Below are 19,092 nucleotides of genomic sequence, written 5' to 3'. Positions count from 1 at the left end.
AGAAAGGGAGGGAGGAAGAGAAGGAGGAAGGGAGGGAGAAAGGAAAGAAGGAAGGAAGGAAGGAAGGAAGGAAGGAAGGAAGAAAGAAAGGAAGAAGAAGTTGGTAGGAAGGGAAAGGAAGTTTGTAGGAAGGGAAAGGAAAAGAGAATTCAGATAGGTAAGGAAAGAGAGAATATTAAGTAGCACTTAACAAATCCAACTCAAACCTAAAAGTTCTACATTTTTATTTTATTTCCCATGCTTTATTTTATTTCACATGCTTGAAGCAAACCGAAGACAATCATGTTGCAGATTGACAACAGGAATCCATTATCTATGCATGATTAATTGGTTGGCTTCATGTTCCATTGTGAAAGTATCTTCCAGTTTATAGAAAGTTTTTATAGTTCTAGTTCTTGCTCAAAAACTCCCCTTTCTTGCTCTTTAAGGCCAAAAGTCCACAGGGTGTCCATGTATTGTGATAACTAGATATCGGAGACGCAATTAAACTTTGAACAGAAGTTGATGATTCATTATTCTTCACCAAAATTCTAATGGATGTGTAACAGACAGCAGACCTGAGCCAAGAGAAGCAATTCAAAGGAAAAAATCAAACTCAAGGATGTTATGTATCAATAGCCAAAAATATAAAATCTAAATAATAGAATCAGACTCAACAAACTCAAATGCTAAAATAGTCAGCATGTTAGAACAATTGATTTAGCAACTGTTTTAACTTAATTAGTTCTTTGAATTATTTCCTCATTCATTCCAAACCATGCCTGGCTTTTAATTAACATTTTCCCTAGAATTGTGTCATGTTATAGGCTCCCATACTCTGTTTGTCTACCCTTATATCTATTAAAACCCAAAGAGTTAAAGACATGCTGTGAGGATTCTAGTCAATACATTTTCTTTTTCCAAAACAGTGCAAGGATTTGCAGATAGAGAACTATCAAAGATGTGGCTCCCCTCTCTGCAAGAGGATTATCAATCATGTTATCTTCTCTTCTGTCCTGTGTTTCAGAGATGCATTTTGAAGAAAGCTTTGTGAAAGCAAATACATAAACATTAAGACTGTAAGCATAAGCTTACAAACACCTCTGACACAAATTTATCTATTTTTACCTTGTCTTCTCTCCCCATTCTTATCTTTCCCAACAGAAGAATGAGGAAACAATATGCTATACACATATTTTATTTAGTTTTTTATTGTCTTCAGATGCAGTCTTCATTATACAGCAGCAGTGCTAAATTTACAGCATTAGATTGTGGTAGATGTTATATTTTTACATTACATCACTAGGGTACATACCTTATTATAACAGTCAGAGCCATTCATATAAATGTAATGAGAGGTGAATATAAAGGATTTCCATATGATTACATACAACTTACAACTGGGGATGCTACACCCAAGTTCTTTGTTCTAACTCTGTTATCAAGATGGAAAAGCTATAGTTTGAAGGTCAATAGGGCACAAAAAAACAAAAAACAAAACACTATGTACCAGCATCAGCACAGCTTGTGTATAACAGAGTATACACAAGAACCCAGCAGGTTCTATGTCACTCAAAAACTTGTAGTTTACACCTAATTATATCCCTGCAGAAACTGAATTCATTAATTTTTCACACTGAGCATCTATAGCATGTTGAATCTGTCTTGTTCTGACATATTGTGTGTACCAGACAGAAAAAGATTTTTATTTACACAGTCTCAAGAATATGATTAAATCATGATCTATGTTCAACTAATTTGACACATTGGATATAATCAAAGAATGAAGTTTAACTTACAGCCCTGGTAAAATAAGTTTTGTAATCAAACTGCAAGAAATATGTTCAACCCTCTGAAGAAGAAAGACTTTTAATGACTCCATCAACTGTATACAAATATAGGGATACTCTCTCTACCTAGACACGAGGGGAAGGGCCTAGTCCCTGTCCCAAATGATGTGACAGACTTTGATGATTTCCCTGTGGAAGGCCTCACCCTCTCTGGAGAGCTGAAGGGGGATTAAATGGGGGAACTGGTGGGGGACATGGGAGGATGGGAGGAAGAGGGAACTACAATTGATACATAAAATAAGATTATTTTGAATTCAAATAAAAATCCAGAGGAAAAAATATAGGGGTTTCTAATTGCATATAACTCTTGAATAATGCACTGTAACAAGACTTCTATCAGGAAGAATTTGCAAGTGAAGAATTTGAGGAGCAATAGTTCTTACTTAGCTAGGAGATGTAGCTTCAAAAAATAACATTGTATTTATCAAAACCAAGTATTTAATTTGAACCTTTGAGTATGTAAGGAATACATAGCCTAAAAAGAAAATGTAGTATTAAAGACTGTAAATAGCGCTTGAAGACAACAGATTTTTTTAGGTTAGTCTTATCCCAATATTTAAATGCATGACAACTAATGCAGAATAAATCACAGAAAGCAAAGACTATCCTTAGTCATTGACTTTAGTGATAACTTCATGCTTTCTATGGACACCAAATATGCAATTCCTATGAGGGAATTTCCCTTCTCATGACCAGGGTACACATCATTAATCAGGTGTGTCTGTTGTTCCTAGTATGTTCAGACCAAAGCCTTGGACTCATTCTACAGATACCATTGTATATATTAAAGAGTAACAAGATGAAGCAAGTAGAACAGACATAAATAATTTATTACCTTAGCTTTAAGTAAGTAAAACCCCTCTTTAATTACTAGTAAGTTTTCAGATTGAAATTCAGCTAAGACTTTATCCTAAGATGGGTACATAAGTGTTAAGATGGATACAGGAATAAATGTTGGTATTACTAAGTATCCTCCATGTATATTTCCCATTCAACATTATGCTTTATAGAACAAAAAATTGACTCTCTTGCTAAGTACTTTTTAGAAGGCCATAGAATATTCACACGCACTCAGAAATTATCAAAGCTCATAGCTGCATGGTGCTTAAGTCTGAATTTGTGTGTTTTGCCTACAAAACAATACAAGAGAAAGTTAAACAAATTTTAAGTATCATATAAGTGTATCACCTAACTGAAATGAAAACAGTCCTCTCTGGAATTCAGTGCATGTATTAACATATTATAAGCTCTGAGGGATGCCACCATGGGGAATACAAAACCAAACATTTTTTTTTGCTTTGTTGTCAAAATTGAAATCATGTCAACCATTGAGTAGTTATGGTGATCCTTTGGGAAATATACGATAAACTATCATTTCTTTTAGCAACAAATATATGTAGCTCACAGAAGTCACCTAACATTCACACTTAGGGTCCAGTTTTATTCAAAGACAGTGGAGTTTCTTTGGTATATCTGGTTCTAAAAAAGAAAAAAAATGTCTTGCCTTGGCTCCCAGTATAACCTACATCAAAATAAAGAGAATGAATTTTTGCTGCCTTAGATTGTATTCACAAAGCTTCTATTTGCTTGGAGTCCAAAGTAGAGATGAGTAGGCAATTTGAAACTGACCCCAGTAACTCTCTGAGAATACCATAACAAGCCACTCAATGAGTTTGATGGCCTCTCATCAGGCTTTCAAGTTCAAAATCCACAGAGTCATCATGATGGTCAAGATGAATTACAAACATCAGGAACTGAGTTCTGACCTATGTTGTGAACATCTACATAGACTCACAGTGAGAATCCTTTCCTCCAGCTGTCTGAATACTACAATCAATACATTACTCAAATACAGAGTACCACACAACACTCAGCCAAACTGTTCATTCAGTACCATGTGAACCCATACACCTAAAGAAAGCCAATATTGCCCTAGGCAGACTGAAGCTGTGCTAAATGAGAGAAGCTGGAGTAGGAACAGAACAACAAGAAAATCTCATCCCTGTGTTTCCTGTCTGTCCTTCAGATATATCAAACTGTGAGTATCTGGACTGATAAAATATGCATATCTTGTCAAATTCTCAGTCTCTTTCACTTACAAAAGAAGATACATAAGTAGGTTACACACTCAGAATTTTGTTGAGTTTTATGCTCTAGACAAGAGTTAACCTAAAGGAAAATGTCAACCAGTTATGAAAGCTGACCCCCCCCAACAAGGAGAACCAGTATCTGTAACCCATGCATCACTGAGCTGCCCACTCAGATGAGCAACACTTGATCATAGGACTGAACACAGAATCTTCATCTGAAACAAACTGCCACTTGTGGGAGCCCAAATGCAGAAGAAGAAACAAAAGAATCAGGTGCCTATTTTCAGAAGCAGATGTATCAGAATCATCATGAGCAAGAACTCGAAGATAATGACTTAACACTAGAGACTCCCAAGCTTTCAATACATCAGCATAAGGATCCAACTATATAAAACTATTACTTCCAAACCCAAAAATGGAATCTTTGGGTAACTTTTAATATGAGTCCAAGCAGACAACCATTCAGACACTTATTGGGCATATACCCAAACCTAAAGGCATTCTTCTACACCATTAGCAGAAATTAATAAGTACAAATAGCTCTTGATAGCTTATTCTCTAATCAGATATATCCCTTTCAAGGTCAAAATTTCATGCTGAAATTTGAAGGGCATTAAGTATTTGTTACAATTGACACTCAAAGTATAAAAAAGACCTATTTTAATAGTATTGTATAACAACCAACAATGTTTAAGCTACATGTATGTGTAGATTGAAAAACAGATACAGATGCAGAAAGATACACACACATAAATATTCATATGTGCACACACATACACACTAGATACTAGGTTACAAATTTTATTCCATATCATAAAATATATGTCACATTTAAAGTAGAAAATATGGTCACAGTGAAAGTAAGAACAGTGAAATGCTTCAAATAGGGCATAGTGAAGACCATATGACTTTGAAGCTAAATAAGGAATGGGTGCTCAAATTGTGAATTTCGGTTTGGTCAATCTGTATGTCTGTAGAAGATGGATACTACAAAACAGAAAACAAAAAACAAAACAAAAAAATTTCTCAGAAATTCATCCAAAATGAACCTATTTTCTATCAGAGCTCCAGAGGCTAATAGAGGTTGTTCGGTTTTTAAAATGAGCTATGACGCCAAGTCACACAGGTGGAGACAGCTGTGTGGGCAGCTGTCACAGGAGCCCTAGTACCACACAACTCGAAGAAACAAAAAAGCCTATGTTTTAATAGAAACTATTGGTTCTCTTGATTCTATGTAAGATGAATACTTCCATCAAGATTTTCCTCCAAATAACTTGGTTCCTGCAAATCAACACCATATGACTAATGTGACCTAGTGACTGACAGAAGTTATTTAAGGATCAAAAATGATTTTACTCTTAAAACATAAGTAAAACTTATTGTATTTGGGACTAGTGTGGTGATTCACACCTTTAATCTTAGCACTCAGTAAGCAGGCACAGGCCACAGTGAGACCTTCCCTCAAGAAAAAAATAAATAAAGCATCATATTAATGTTATGAGTGCCTTTGGGAAGTCTGAAGACAGTAAGCTAGTTGCCTACCAGGAAAGGAGAGTAAACTTTGATGACCCTCAGAAGTTAGACTGGGAAAGTTAAAGCCAGGAAATGGAAGTGCTGAACAGCACAGAAAACATGCCCAGGAGAATTAGAGGACCCATCAATCAAAAGGCAGGAAGGAAAAATCACAGGGTTGTTATCTCTACATGCTAAATCCTCCTCCTCTTTTAACAGCCAGCTAAAATGCCATGAAAATGCTGTGACCCCTGTATTGCTATCATCTCTAAAGTCGCCAAGATCCTATCTGGACATTTCATCTCTCCTGCTTGGTACTGGAGGTATTTATAGGCATCACACCTTCTCTCCTAGACTGTGAAGAACAAACATAACATCTCTGAGCTTTGTGCTCAGGACCAGGCACTGTTATTTAGTATTTGCAGATGTATCACCTCAGTGAAATTCTTATAACAACCCTGTGAGGCGTGTCTATTTCATCACGTTGAATGGTTGGAGAAGAAAACGTGTTCCACAGGCCTAAGTATTTACAGCAGTCTTATTTTTACAGAAGCCAGAAATGGAGTCTAGACTTCAAATGCAATCTGAATTTGTATTGATGGTTTTCTTGCTATGAAAAGTTGCCTCATTCATCATGGTATTCCAAGCATATTTCTGTAAACACAGGAGATCCTCAACGAAGCTTTGCTTCCTGGACTAGGGGACACAGAAAGTCTAATGAATATAAAGGGCAAGATCAATCATCTTGTGTTTCAGGTCACTCTCTAAAATGCAGCCCAGAAAGCAAAACAACATCAAAATGACTGACTTTATCCTCTACAGGCCACAAAAATTCAAACTACAAAAAGAGGAAAAGGGAAACGGAGGCAGTGGGCCATTTCTAATATGTTTTCTTCTCTAAATGAGAAAAACGTTGGAGTGTGAGGTATTAACAACAGCCACGGTCAGACATTTCAGAGGCTTTAGTGAAGAGCCTTCAGGCATTATTGTCCTTTTAACTAAATGCCACTAAACCAATTTTAATATATCTATTTATCCTGTATCAAAACCGAAGTCCAAGAAGGGTGACTCACTTCACATTACACATTAGCCTCTGACCTAAAATACTATTTGGTATTTATCTCTAATGTGGTCTCTAACAAAAACTAACTAGTAGCTGAGGATGTTGTGTTAAAAATGGTGCATTGAAACTGTAAAAAGTCATTTTAGTATAGGGTATTTTAATACTTTTTAAAATTTCCTCATCAAGGGCCTCACCCTCCCTGGGGAAATGAGGGGATATTGGGGGCGTTGGTGGGAGGGCATGGGAGGAGGGGAGGGAAATGGAGAGGGACCTGGAATTGACATGTGAAGCAACCTTGTTTCTAATTTAAATTTAAATTTAAAAAGAAAAAAAGTCCTCATCAAAAAAAGGGTTGATTTAACAAATGCACTTTTAGATCTGAAGAGCTGTGATGTCATCTATCAAGTACCATCGTTTGATTGTACATGCAACAACAGGCGCTGCAAGGGGTCATCTAATGCCTACATCCTGAGACTGGTCCTCAAAAATTTCAAGAGGGATTTCACAGCCATATTTAAGAATCTTGAGATAAACAGATAATATGGAATCCCAGATTATACATATGGACCCAGTGCAATCTCAAGAAAGGTAAAAGGGTCTGTTCAGTGCAGAGGGCTGGGGGAAATTGGAAAGATGTGCTTGATGCTTGGAAGAAAGCCATAGGCCCATGTAAGTGGTCATGTCCCAGAAGGCAGAAAAGCAAAGAAGCAGATTCTTCCTAAGAATCTTCAAAAGCAGTGAATTCCTCTTGACAGCTTCATTTTAAAACTTGTGATCTCCAAAATTTTAAGATAATAAATGTGTATTGTCTCAAATGCCTAAGGTTGTGATATTTTTAAGCAATAATAACAAACTAATGCAGAACTGAATGCGCTTTAGTATGATTTGTACACAGCTATGTTACAAAAAGAAAAATCCCAGGCTGGGCAGTGGTGGCGCATGCATTTAATCCCAGCACTCGGGAGGCAGAGGCAGGCAGATCTCTGTGAGTTCGAGGCTGGGCTGGACCGACAGCCTCCAAAACAATACAGAGAAACCCTGTCTCGTAAAACCAAAAAAGAAGAAGAAGAAGAAGAAGAAGAAGAAGAAGAAGAAGAAGAAGAAGAAGAAGAAGAAGAAGAAGAAGAAGAAGAAGAAAAATGATCTTTTGTAAAAAAAACTGTTGATTTGATATCAAAGGTGAAAAGTTTCTATTGGTAATGGTTTTGAAGAAGAGTGAGAAAAGCCTCAATTATTCAGAGTGCTTGTAATCATGAGATGTCTACAAAAGCAAAGCAGAGTCATGACAATAATAATCACACTAAGGAATAAATATTGAATCCTTATTACATGCTAGGTGCCACGGTAAGCACATTGCAGTTGCTACTACGCCTTGTCTTAAGCATGATCTGATTTCAGCGATTGTTTTCCTGGTTGTCCTGCCATTTCACATGATATATAAGAACAGCCTTTAACCTAGCAAAGGGGACAATGTGAAGATGAAAGTTAGGATTTGATAATGTTTGTCAGAGAAAAAGCCTGAGCTCACTTTCTTGCCTCAGTTCAGAATATACTCAGAGTTGTAGCCATGAAATAGAAGATGGGGCATCTCATCAGTCTCATGTCAGCCATTAGTTGACAGTATCCTAGACACTGCTTCTTCCAATGAAGGATCAAACACTCAGGCACCTCGTGAAAAAGCCATCTCCTCTAAGCCAAGTGTAGACACTTGCAGGGGAAAGAAGCACATCACAGATCATCTTACAAGGCAATTTTTATAGGAAGACTTACAACAACTGCTCAGCTTGTATTTGCTATGCTACATTTTCAACGAAGTAGGAGGAGAAGAAAGAATGCAAGGATGAGCGCATGGTCCTTTTTGTCTCAGCTTTCCCAGGAAGTAAAATAAGCTGAGTTCCACTATTATAATCTATAGTTTTATATTTATTTCTTGTGTTATTGGCATTTTGTCAGTGTGTATGCCTGTTTAACATGTGTATGCAGTGCCTGAAGATCCAGAGAGTGTGTCAAATTCAGTCCCAGGTACACAGGCATACACACAGACAAAACACTCACCCATGTAGGTACTTGGTTGGAACAGAACCCAGGTCTTCCGACAAGTAGGTAGTGTTCTTCAGCACTGACACATCTCTCCAAGCTCTAAAATTCTACTACTGTTAAGATTATTGAGTAATGTCATGCCCCTCTTTCGATCGTTCATCATAGCAGCAATGCCTAAATATACCTTGTTAATGATACAAAGAAATTAATCATAGAAATCAAAACAGACACTCCTCTGTAGTAATTATCAGTGTATGATTCTAGAATCATCTATAAAGCATATGTCAGTCTTTTTTCAGGACACTTTTTCTTTACTTTATTCTAATCACTTGTTCCCAGCATCCTTTAAGTAGGGACAACAATAGTTCTTTCCATTATTTCATGATTTCAAAGACAAATGACAAATGCAAAGTATACAAACTGACTACTTACTATGGAATAAGCATCTGTTTGGAAGCACAGGTTCAACTGTCTAATTGTTATATCATTATGACTATGCTAAAGAATACTGTGATTAATTTAGCATGAAATAGAATCCTGGAGCCTCACACAGTGCAGTCAAAGCCACTAGGAAGAGGAGGATGAGGAGGAAAATACTGTTACTGAAGTAGAAGAAAAGCTTTGTGAGGCTTCAATACCTCCTTTACAATGTGAAGATGTGTGTCCTATTTTACACACAGACAAATGCACATGTGCGTACGTGCACGGGCACACAGAGACATTTGTATTTTATATAACTATTTCAGTGATTAAGTAGCAAACATCTTGGAAAAATATTTTAAGGATATGGATTCAACTAAAGTTCTCTTTGGATAGCAGTCTGAATACTACTACAAGGTACTTAAGGCAGCTTCTAAAACAGACATCCCACCGGAGTTAATTCTAGGAGTTCTGCCAGGATATAGGATGCAGAACTTGCTCTGGCAGTATTGCTGAGATTTCTATGAAAGAAGAGCAAAAATTCACAGGAAAGCTGTCAATATACAGAACTGGACAAATAATTTCTCTATGGGTCTTCAAGCATGCCCTAAAATATCTTTTGACTAGAGGTGAGGAGGGTGGGAGAGAGTAAGAAAGAAAAAGAGGGAGAAGAAGGTGGTGAACCATGGAAAAATGGAGGAAGGAAAAATGGAGGCTGACATGGGAAGGAAGACAGAAAGAATTGTAAATACAGGTACAAGGTAAAAGAGTAAAAGCACCACAGGGAAAGAAGAGAGGTCAAGAGGGGTGGTGGGAGGTAATGCATATAGGCATTAGTTTTAGATTCAAGAGACTACATCTAAGGATTTCCAAATCAAAGATCTAAGAGCAACTCTCTAAACTCACATTTCTTCTTGTTTTTAACACTCATACAAAAGTTGGTGGGTTAAAATTGGTCTTCACATACTGGCATTCATTTAAGCTATTCTTGAATGCAACCTGTACTAAAAGACAATTATGTAAAAATACTAAAGTCTCGAGGAATTTAAGCTTTCAGTAAGTAATAGACATTTCATTTCATCTACCAACTTCCATAACCTAAATCCTTATAAGTGTCATTTATGTTTTTTATAAAAAAAGTGCTTTGTTGGTGGGCTATATGTGTACTTGTGTGTCAGCATACATATCTACAGAAATCATCAATGCTACCAGCAAAGTGACAAAATGAGGGGAAAAAAACAGCCTCTTGGAAAAAAAGAATGATGCCTACTTGATCTTAATTTCTTTATGAAAGAATGTTTCCAATTAACTTTTAAAATGTCATACATCTACTTACATACACTTATCTTACATAAACTCTGAATTGTATATTGGTTCTCCTTAAGTATAAGGAATGGTACATCAAAGTCAAATAGTAAATATCAGAGTATGAATGAATCTAAGGTTGAGTGATAAGCAATTAGACAATGTACAAAGAACATGATTTACTAGGTAAAAACACATTAAAGCAAAATAAACTAGATATTCATCAAGGGGAAATGATTCATCCATCTAGACCAGATAACATGAACATGAACCAGCTATTTGTCAATGCAGCATATTGACCATGTGCTGTACAAGGTGCTGGAAATAATGTTCAATCCCAAACAAGATAATCATATCACATCCTCTAAGGCTCGGGGAGGATGTGGAAGAGAGGGCAGAAAGAATGTAAGAACTAGAGGATAGGTAGAAGCACTGTGAAATACCATCTTCTATGCAAGACTTAGCAATTGAAATACAGACTCAGAGCATCTATGGACCTCCATGAGAATGAGCAATCAGCAGTTAGATATGGATGAAGGGATCTACCCCTCACTACTGAACTGTTTACTTCTTATGAATTCTCTTCAGTTGCATGCCCCCAAGCGAAAAGACAAATTACACATCTAGGAAAGGAATTGTTAAGGATGGAAGATAACAGAAGGGAGATAATGGGGTAGAAGTACAATCAGAATACATTCTACACATTTATACATGAATAAAACTGTGATAAAAATTAATAAAGAAGTTAAGAAATATAGAAATATATTATAGGTCACAGGTAGTTATGGTAAATGGAGACTCAAATGTATGGATATCAGATTATGATATCTACTATTATCTATAAACTCACCATTGATTTATTCCATAGAGGGAAGAGCTACTTTGAAATAGCTTATATCTATATTATAATTAACTAATATTTTTTGAAAATAAAATTGAAACAGATATCCATCAATATCAAGCAAATATCCACAAAGGCAAATCAGATATTTTTCCAGAGATATCAGTAACTATTAACATGGGCCAACTATCAGACAATATGGAATATATATCCATTAAAGTAGACTATCAACATAGATCAAATCTCCATCAAGTTAGAATATCTGTCAAAATGAAGCATATATTTATCAAATTATACTGGGTACCCATCAAGAGGCAAATGGATACAGCAGAATTGCTGAATCTCTGTTCCAAACAGTATCTAAGAGTAAATTGAGAACAACTAAGGGACTCAATACAATAGATCAAAATATCATGCTCGTGGAAAATACCCAAAATCAAGATACTCCAAAGTAGGTGATTCTACTTATCTAAAATCTAGAAGTTTCAAACAGATGTAGATGACTAACTACATGGTTTTCTAATTTGTTGAGCACATGTGACCATATGGAGAAATAGATTATGTGCCTTAAAAGATTGTGGTAGTGAGTTGTGGATTCCAGTACATGTTTCTTAAACTTTATTTTGTTATATACTTAAGTGACATTATCATGTATCACTAATACTTTCATAAAGAAAAAGCATGGTGCAATGTTGCACGATATTAATTATGCATCAGAGACCTGGAGAGATTGCTTGGTAATTAAGACCATTTGTGCCCTTGCAAAGGATCTGAGTCCAGTTTCCAGCAACCCATGTCATGGCTCACAACCATTCATAAATCCAGTTCCAGGGGATATAATACCCTCTTCTTACCTCCAGAGTACCCAGAATACATATGATGCAGAGATCTACATGCAAGCAAAATATTCATATACATAAAATATAATAAATAAAGCTAAAGTATTTGTTTAAAGGGCACAAAATTGGCTGGGTAGGGAAGGACAGTCAACTCAGCCCCTTCTTTGTAGCCACAGGATTTCACTTCTAGGACTCCTCTCAAATATACAATCTGTGGACACTAAAATCTCTAAATAAATGATATTTTATTTCCATCTATTCACATCTTCCCATATGCTTTAAATCATGCTGAATTACTTAGAATGCCCAGGACTATTTAAACGATATATAAAAGTCGTTAAACTGTCTTCTTTATGAAATAATAACCATGATAAAAGTTCTGTGTGTCAAGCATATATGCAGTTGTTTGCAAATATATTTCATTCACAGTTGGTTGAATTTACCAGTGTTGCACCCACAGATACAGGGGTTTGGTTTTGTTATACAAAATTTAATCTCCATATACCCAGAGCACATTAAGTGCACTCTGTTTCCTTGTGTGCATAGAGAATTGACTGTGAGAAATGTAATTGTTGATGGTATCCACAGAACAGCTTTATTTTCAGTTATTAAAAATCCAAGATGTTGCCCAAGTTCTGCCTTCATCTTATAAGGGCTATTTGGAACAGAAAGGCAATTCTTCAGCATGAATATGCAATATAACAAGGGAAGCAGTCAAAATCCTCTAGACCGACAGCTGGAAGGCCAGCATGCGACTGATCCAGACCCCCACCCCCGAGTATGAGAGTCAGTGAGGAGGCCTGGGCAACCTATGGATCCTGGGCAGTGGATCAGTGTTTATCCCTGGCATACAAACGGACTTCGTGTGTCCATAACACAAAGAGGGTTGCTCTCTCAGCCTGGACTCTTAGGGGAGTGCCTGGACCCTGCCCTGAGTGAAATGACAGACTCTAGATATCCCCTATGTGAAAGGAAGTGGGGATAGGGTAGGAGGCTGGGGGGGGGGATGGTGGGGGAGTAAGGGAGGAGGGGACGGAGAGGGAACTGGGATTGACATGTGAAGCAAGCTATTTAAAATTAAAATAATAAAATAAAAAATCTTTAAAAAAATCATGTATGATGCCAGGCGGTGGTGGCGCACGCCTTTAATCCCAGCACTCGGGAGGCAGAGGCAGGCGGATCTCTGTGAATTCGAGGCTAGGCTGGACCGACAGCCTCCAAAACAATACAGAGAAACCCTGTCTCGTAAAAACCAAAAAAAAATCATGTATGAATAAGAGCAAAGTATTCTGAATGATGGGAAGCAAGAAACACAATCACACTTGTATTTACTCAGGCAAAGCATGAGAGATAATTAAGTAGGTAATAATATATGACTATGATAGACATGAGATTTTAAAAAAATAAATAAATTCCTCTGCTTCAGCAATTCCTTTTTCAAGAGTTCTAAAAAATAGTTAAGAATTTACTAGCACATATGGTTAATAAACATATCTTTATACCATGGGGAGAAAGAAAAATAAGCTAACTCTCAAGTTGATTCTCAACATTCTTGTCAGAAAATTCTCTGTCTCTTTATCCAAAGAGTGAAACATAATCATGGCAAACATGGCTAGGGAATGGAAAACAAAACAAAACTGATATTTATGACCAGAGTGAGTAAGGATGAGTGTCAAAATCACCTGAAACTTAGTGGACAGCTTTGAATTTATCAACAAGATGTACTATCTCCCTATTTGATGTTGCATGGTCAGCAAACTAAACTGTCAAAGTTGCACTCACATTTTCTACATGTAAGAAGGCAGAGCCCTACTAAGACTTGTATTTTCTAACCAAACACTATAGGATATGAACATTAAATTCACAGAAAAAAAGCTACGTTTAAATTCAAGGCACAAAAAGGTGACAAACATTATTAAATATTTGTTATGTTCTAATAATTGTTTTTAAACAACTACAAAAAGCCACAATGAGTCACAAGAAAATAAAACAAATATATAAGCATAATTGCTATGAAAATCTTGTCTGTGCAGCCAGAGTAACCTGCAGTTTAGTCAATAACACTGCATGTGCCCCTAAACTAAGAAAGATTGCCAAAACACAGAGTAAAGTCTCTATTCCTCAAAGCTTACAATTTTCTCCACACAAAAAAATAAAAGCAAGAACTAAAGCCTAACATAGATGAAGATAACTTTAAAACACATTTTATAAAATGTTCTCTCCAAAAGTGCATAAAATCTAGAGACCACACATATACTAAGGTTCAAGGACAAAGAGCTTGAAAGACAAGCTAAAATGAACAACTCTTTTCCACTGCATTGTTTCTACATACAGAGACAAGATATCAATAATATTGCTTCTGAGGAAAACTCTTCATAAAAAGAGATGTGGCAATAAGCTATTATGAACTAAAGAAGATGGATATGAATAGTTCATAATCCCTGTCATCAAACAGTGAAATCTGTCTCCATCGCCTGAATCTACAAATGGCCATATGATGTGTTTGGCTAATTAAAACATTAGCATAAAAACAAAGATAATAAAAATAAATGCTTGAGTGGGTCATCCATCATGTTTACTCATCTAACTGTTTCAGAGCTCAGCATCATGGGAAGCCTACCCTACTCACCTAGGTTTTAAAGATGAATGATTGGTCATTCGTGTGATAATTAGTTAAGGCAGTTTGGGGTGAATTGACCAAGAGCATACCTAGGTGCTGATGATATTCACATATGAGACCTCTGATGATCCTAAAAGAATAAGCCAAGGGAAATCAGCCAAACTGCTAATACTTAAGATCACTACATTCTGAAGAAGGCTGTTACTTGGAAAATGCTAATTGATACAGATGCTAATTTACAATGAATGCCTGTACCAATTTGAACTGGGATTTATGGGCCTATTTATTGTAAATTGGTTTCATTAGATGCAGAATAATATGTTGGACTGAGGTCTAGTAAAAAAGAAAGAAATATGGAAGATTGGAACCAAATTTGATTTCTGAAATATAGACAGACTGGAAAAATACTAACAAATTAAACTCTAGAACTAATAGTCTCATAAAGTAAGTCTCATAAAAATGAATTATATAGAGTCAGCATTGGCACTGAGTTTTAGAATTCCTCAAATGGTTAAGAATTTACCCTTAATTCACAGATCTGCTGATCAATCCAGGCATGTTTCCATCGCCAACAAGTGGCAGGGTGCAAAAGTCCATTCTAAACACACCCAATGAGGCTTTAAAATCAGAAAAATTTTCATAACTTTGCTACCTCATTTGGCATATTAATGTGTTCTAGTTTTTTATTTGCTTATTTTAGAAACCGTGAAGTAATTCTTGGCTTTACAGCCTCTTTACAGAAATGACTGAACCCTGTAAACAAAATGATCACTTGGGAAGTTAAGACCTCTCTGACAAACACGGTACACTTAGAAGAAATCATTTCAAAATGATTACTGGTTTCTTTCAACACTATCTCTCTACTAAAAAAAGGAATAATTGGGACCAGTTTTAGTTTAATTGAGTCAATTATTCCAAAATTAGTAATCACAAAGATGAGTAGAAAATAAAAAGTATAATAAAGTCTCAGAGGTTAAAATGAGAAACATTTGAAAAATATTCAAAGATCCTTCAAATCCTTCATAAGATCTGGGAGAACAACTTGAAAACAATGGCCATGGAGGTAGGGGACCTAAGACTCTTTGATTAAAATTTGAACCTGGGAAGTTAGGCAGACAGAGCATTCCTCAAGGGCAGGAGACAGTGCTAGAATAACCTGTACTGTTTCCAGAATGCAGTTCTCATTAAAACCCAGGGATCTAGGCTACTGAACTCTTTTAAGCAGGACATGGGATTCAGTCCTCCAGTGCTGAGCTGCTAAAAGATAGACGCAAACAGGAGAAACATTTACTCCTCAATAGTAAAACATCAAGTCAGTGAACAGTTAGATGTATTCCTTTATGAAAATAAGAAGAAAGGGAATAAATTGGAGGAGGAAAATGAAAAGGAGAAAAAGTGGAAGTGAAGCCTGTGTTCAAGTATAAATCCTTTTCGTGGGAACATTCCTATGAATCTGCTCAGAAATGTGCAGATATTGTGTATCTTAGGACATTATCTTTCTTGAAATTGAATAAAGGGCATAAGAGATGATATATGATGGCATTAAGAGAGACAAGGGAACTGAGAAGAGGATCCCCAGCTAGAATGAGAAGACAGGCATATAATTAACCTGATCTCCGTGATCCACATGAGAAGGGACGGGGGACCACTTAGAGCATGGAGAACTAATAGAAAAGACCTTGCCTTCAGCTGCTCAAGCAACATTTGTCATTCTAAAGCAATTTGCTATATGAATAGGCAAAGCTGAGGTCAACATATAGTCATTCTATTATTGATAATATTTAAATGATTCATGCTGCTGAGCTAAAGAGAATACTAAGTGATTCCCAAAGTTGTTTCTTGCCATACTAGATTCATTATTGATATAGTACACCCTCTTGTGAAAAAAGGCAATGTCAGAGAAATTAAAATTCTTTTATTCATAAGTGATAACTTTCTCTGGGAAGTAAGCATAAAAAGATGTCTAAAAACTATCTAAATGTATGTGAAGATACTTATCACATATTTGTTTATAGTAAAAGTGTTTGAAGTTGAGAAAATATACAACATATCAGAATAACCAAGAAAAAATATGCACATTGAATGAATATGATATTGTGTAGGTGGAAAAACCTTAGTAAGAAAATAAAATAAAATATAAACTATATAGTAATAGTAAGAAAATGGTAGTGATATATGATCAGGGATGAATACAATTTGTATTATAAATATATGACAATTGCTATGAGGTAGGATAGAGATGCATAGAGAAAAGGGAACTGGAGAAAGGATTATTTCCCTCTCTGTTCATGTTTATATATTAAAAACATAATATATTTATATTCTTATAGTAAAGCAGTTATTTAAAATAACTCCTAAGGTTTTTTATTACAATAACTATGGCTTCCTTTCATTATCACTGCATGCCATCATGGTTACTTGAGGTCATTTTATTAATCTATATCACTATATTACTGTCATAAGATAAGCATATTATAATAGCAGTCTTTAAAAAACATAGAATCCACTGTGCAGCATTTAAAAAGCAATGAGCAAAAAATATCGTCAGTCTTCTCAGTATAAAGGTACAAGCTGAATCCTCCAGCAATGTGTATGTGTGTGCCTATGTCTGTATTTGTGTGTGTATTTGTGTGTGTTTGTGTGTTTGTGTATGTATGTACAAGTGTATACATGTGTGAATGTGAGAGACAATCTGAATGTCTTGCTTCCAGCTTGTTTGAGACACAGTCTCCACTTGTTCAGTGATGTATCACCAGGCTAGCTGGCCTACAGCTTCTGGGGAATCTCCTGTCTCCACCTTGTATCTCGCCATAGGAGTTCCAGGATTACAAACCAGTGCTACCATATCTGGCTTTATGTGAATGCTGAAGATCTGAACTCAGGTTCTCACTCTTTACCAATTGAGACATCTCTCCAACCCCAAAATATCATAAATTGTTGAAATGCATGGAGCATACCACAGCCCCATGGGTCTCTAAATCACTGAGTAACATAAGCCAGGGGACTTATGTCATTTAGCTTCTACTAGAGTAAATGCAAATGAAGGTACTTTTCACATTTGCATGTTGGTCTCTTCTAAAAGACTTCACAGAAATAAGAAGCATATATTAATCATATTATTTACTCAGGGCATTAAAAGATATAGGTGGTTTGATGTAGATGTGAACAAATAAAATGACCCAAACTGCACATTCACCCAACTCTTTTTCCAAAAACTTCCATTATGATAGCATTTGGAAAAACCTAAACACCTCCTCCTCTGAGCAGCTGAAAGAGTTTGTGTTTTTGTTGTTGTTGTCGTCAAGTTGTTGCTGTTTTATAGCTTTAAGCACTAACATGTTCATTGTCCTAGTAGAGGGGCAATGACAAATTCTGGTCAAGTTGCTGTTCAGCTGACTCCTAGCTGGCTTTGTTTACCCCCCCCATATGAATCCATAGAAAATAACAAACTATTGCAATGTGATGATTTTAGCAGTTTAATGATGGAATCGATAATCTAGTAGGTTTTTGTTTTCATCATTCAAGCAAGTATACAAAGACAAGTTTTAGTTTTTGATGATTAATCTAGTTTTCAACTTTTTTTCCTTGCTATCCATTGAGAAAACAAGAAATACCTCTAATTAAGGCTTACATATCTAACAGTATCTAAATTAAAATAAAATACTATTTCATTTCACAATAACCCTCTCTACTATTTATCTCCCCCAGTATTTTATTTGACCATTTGCTAATAGCTAATATATGACCACTAAGGTGATCTGAGAGGTTGGCGCTAGGACAACACTGAACCAAGAATCTAAGAACCTGTGGAGTCCTTTGTGAGACTGAGTCATTAAATGTCTAGGAGCTGCCTAGAACACTGTTCCTGAGTACATGATGTGAAGCCATTTTTCTGACCAGAGTTTCATCATGAGATTCTTTTATTCCTATTCTATGGAGACTACAAGGCTTACTTCTTCATGATAAATGGTCCAGTTTTTATATGTATCATGACTAGGCTGTAATAAACACACTACTTTGTGAAATTATATGCTTTAAAATATTAAAGAACAGAAAAGCATGGTTACTGAAAATTTGTTTTAAATAGCTAGTAGAAAGTGTAATGACTATGACCTTAATTTCTCTAGGCATCAATCAGGGCAAACCATTCATCTGTTTTAAGTATAAAGCTTGATACTTCTAGAGAAGTATTAATAATTAAGTAATTGATAATTAATGTTAATTAATGGTTATCTAGTGTCATAGAATCCATCCATTTGATTCTAGAAAACTTGAAGCTGAAAATCAAGTCATAAATTCAAAATCTAAAATTAAAGGTAATTAGACTAATATATTTATATTCAAATACATACATAAGGAAGAATCACAGCCCTTCCAGGGATACAAGCCTTCAAATTGTCAAAGTTTGTTCTGCAATCATTGAAACACAACTTATGGGCTTTAAAATATTGTTCAAAACAGTATAATGTCATATGATATAAAGTTATTTAATAACTAAGAAATGTAATCTACTTAATGAAAACTTCCAATTCC

The 19,092-nt window shown here is 35.8% G+C and overlaps 1 protein-coding gene across 2 annotated transcripts in view; it reads right to left on the bottom strand.

Moving 5' to 3' along the window:
* Positions 1 to 207: 207 nt before the first annotated feature.
* Positions 208 to 19,092, bottom strand: part of Kcna4 (potassium voltage-gated channel subfamily A member 4) — a 37,062-nt gene continuing 18,177 nt past the window's right edge. For both annotated transcript variants that reach the window (XM_005064813.4, XM_040745988.1), the window contains exon 3: positions 208 to 557. The gene's annotated coding sequence lies outside the window, so the exon portion shown is untranslated. The remainder of the gene's footprint in view (positions 558 to 19,092) is intronic.

This window comes from Mesocricetus auratus, unplaced genomic scaffold (genome assembly GCF_017639785.1).
Source record: "Mesocricetus auratus isolate SY011 unplaced genomic scaffold, BCM_Maur_2.0 Super-Scaffold_100004, whole genome shotgun sequence".
Lineage (NCBI taxonomy): Eukaryota > Metazoa > Chordata > Mammalia > Rodentia > Cricetidae > Mesocricetus > Mesocricetus auratus.
Note: the sequence above shows the minus strand (reverse complement) of the source record. Positions and strands in the feature narration are given on the sequence as shown.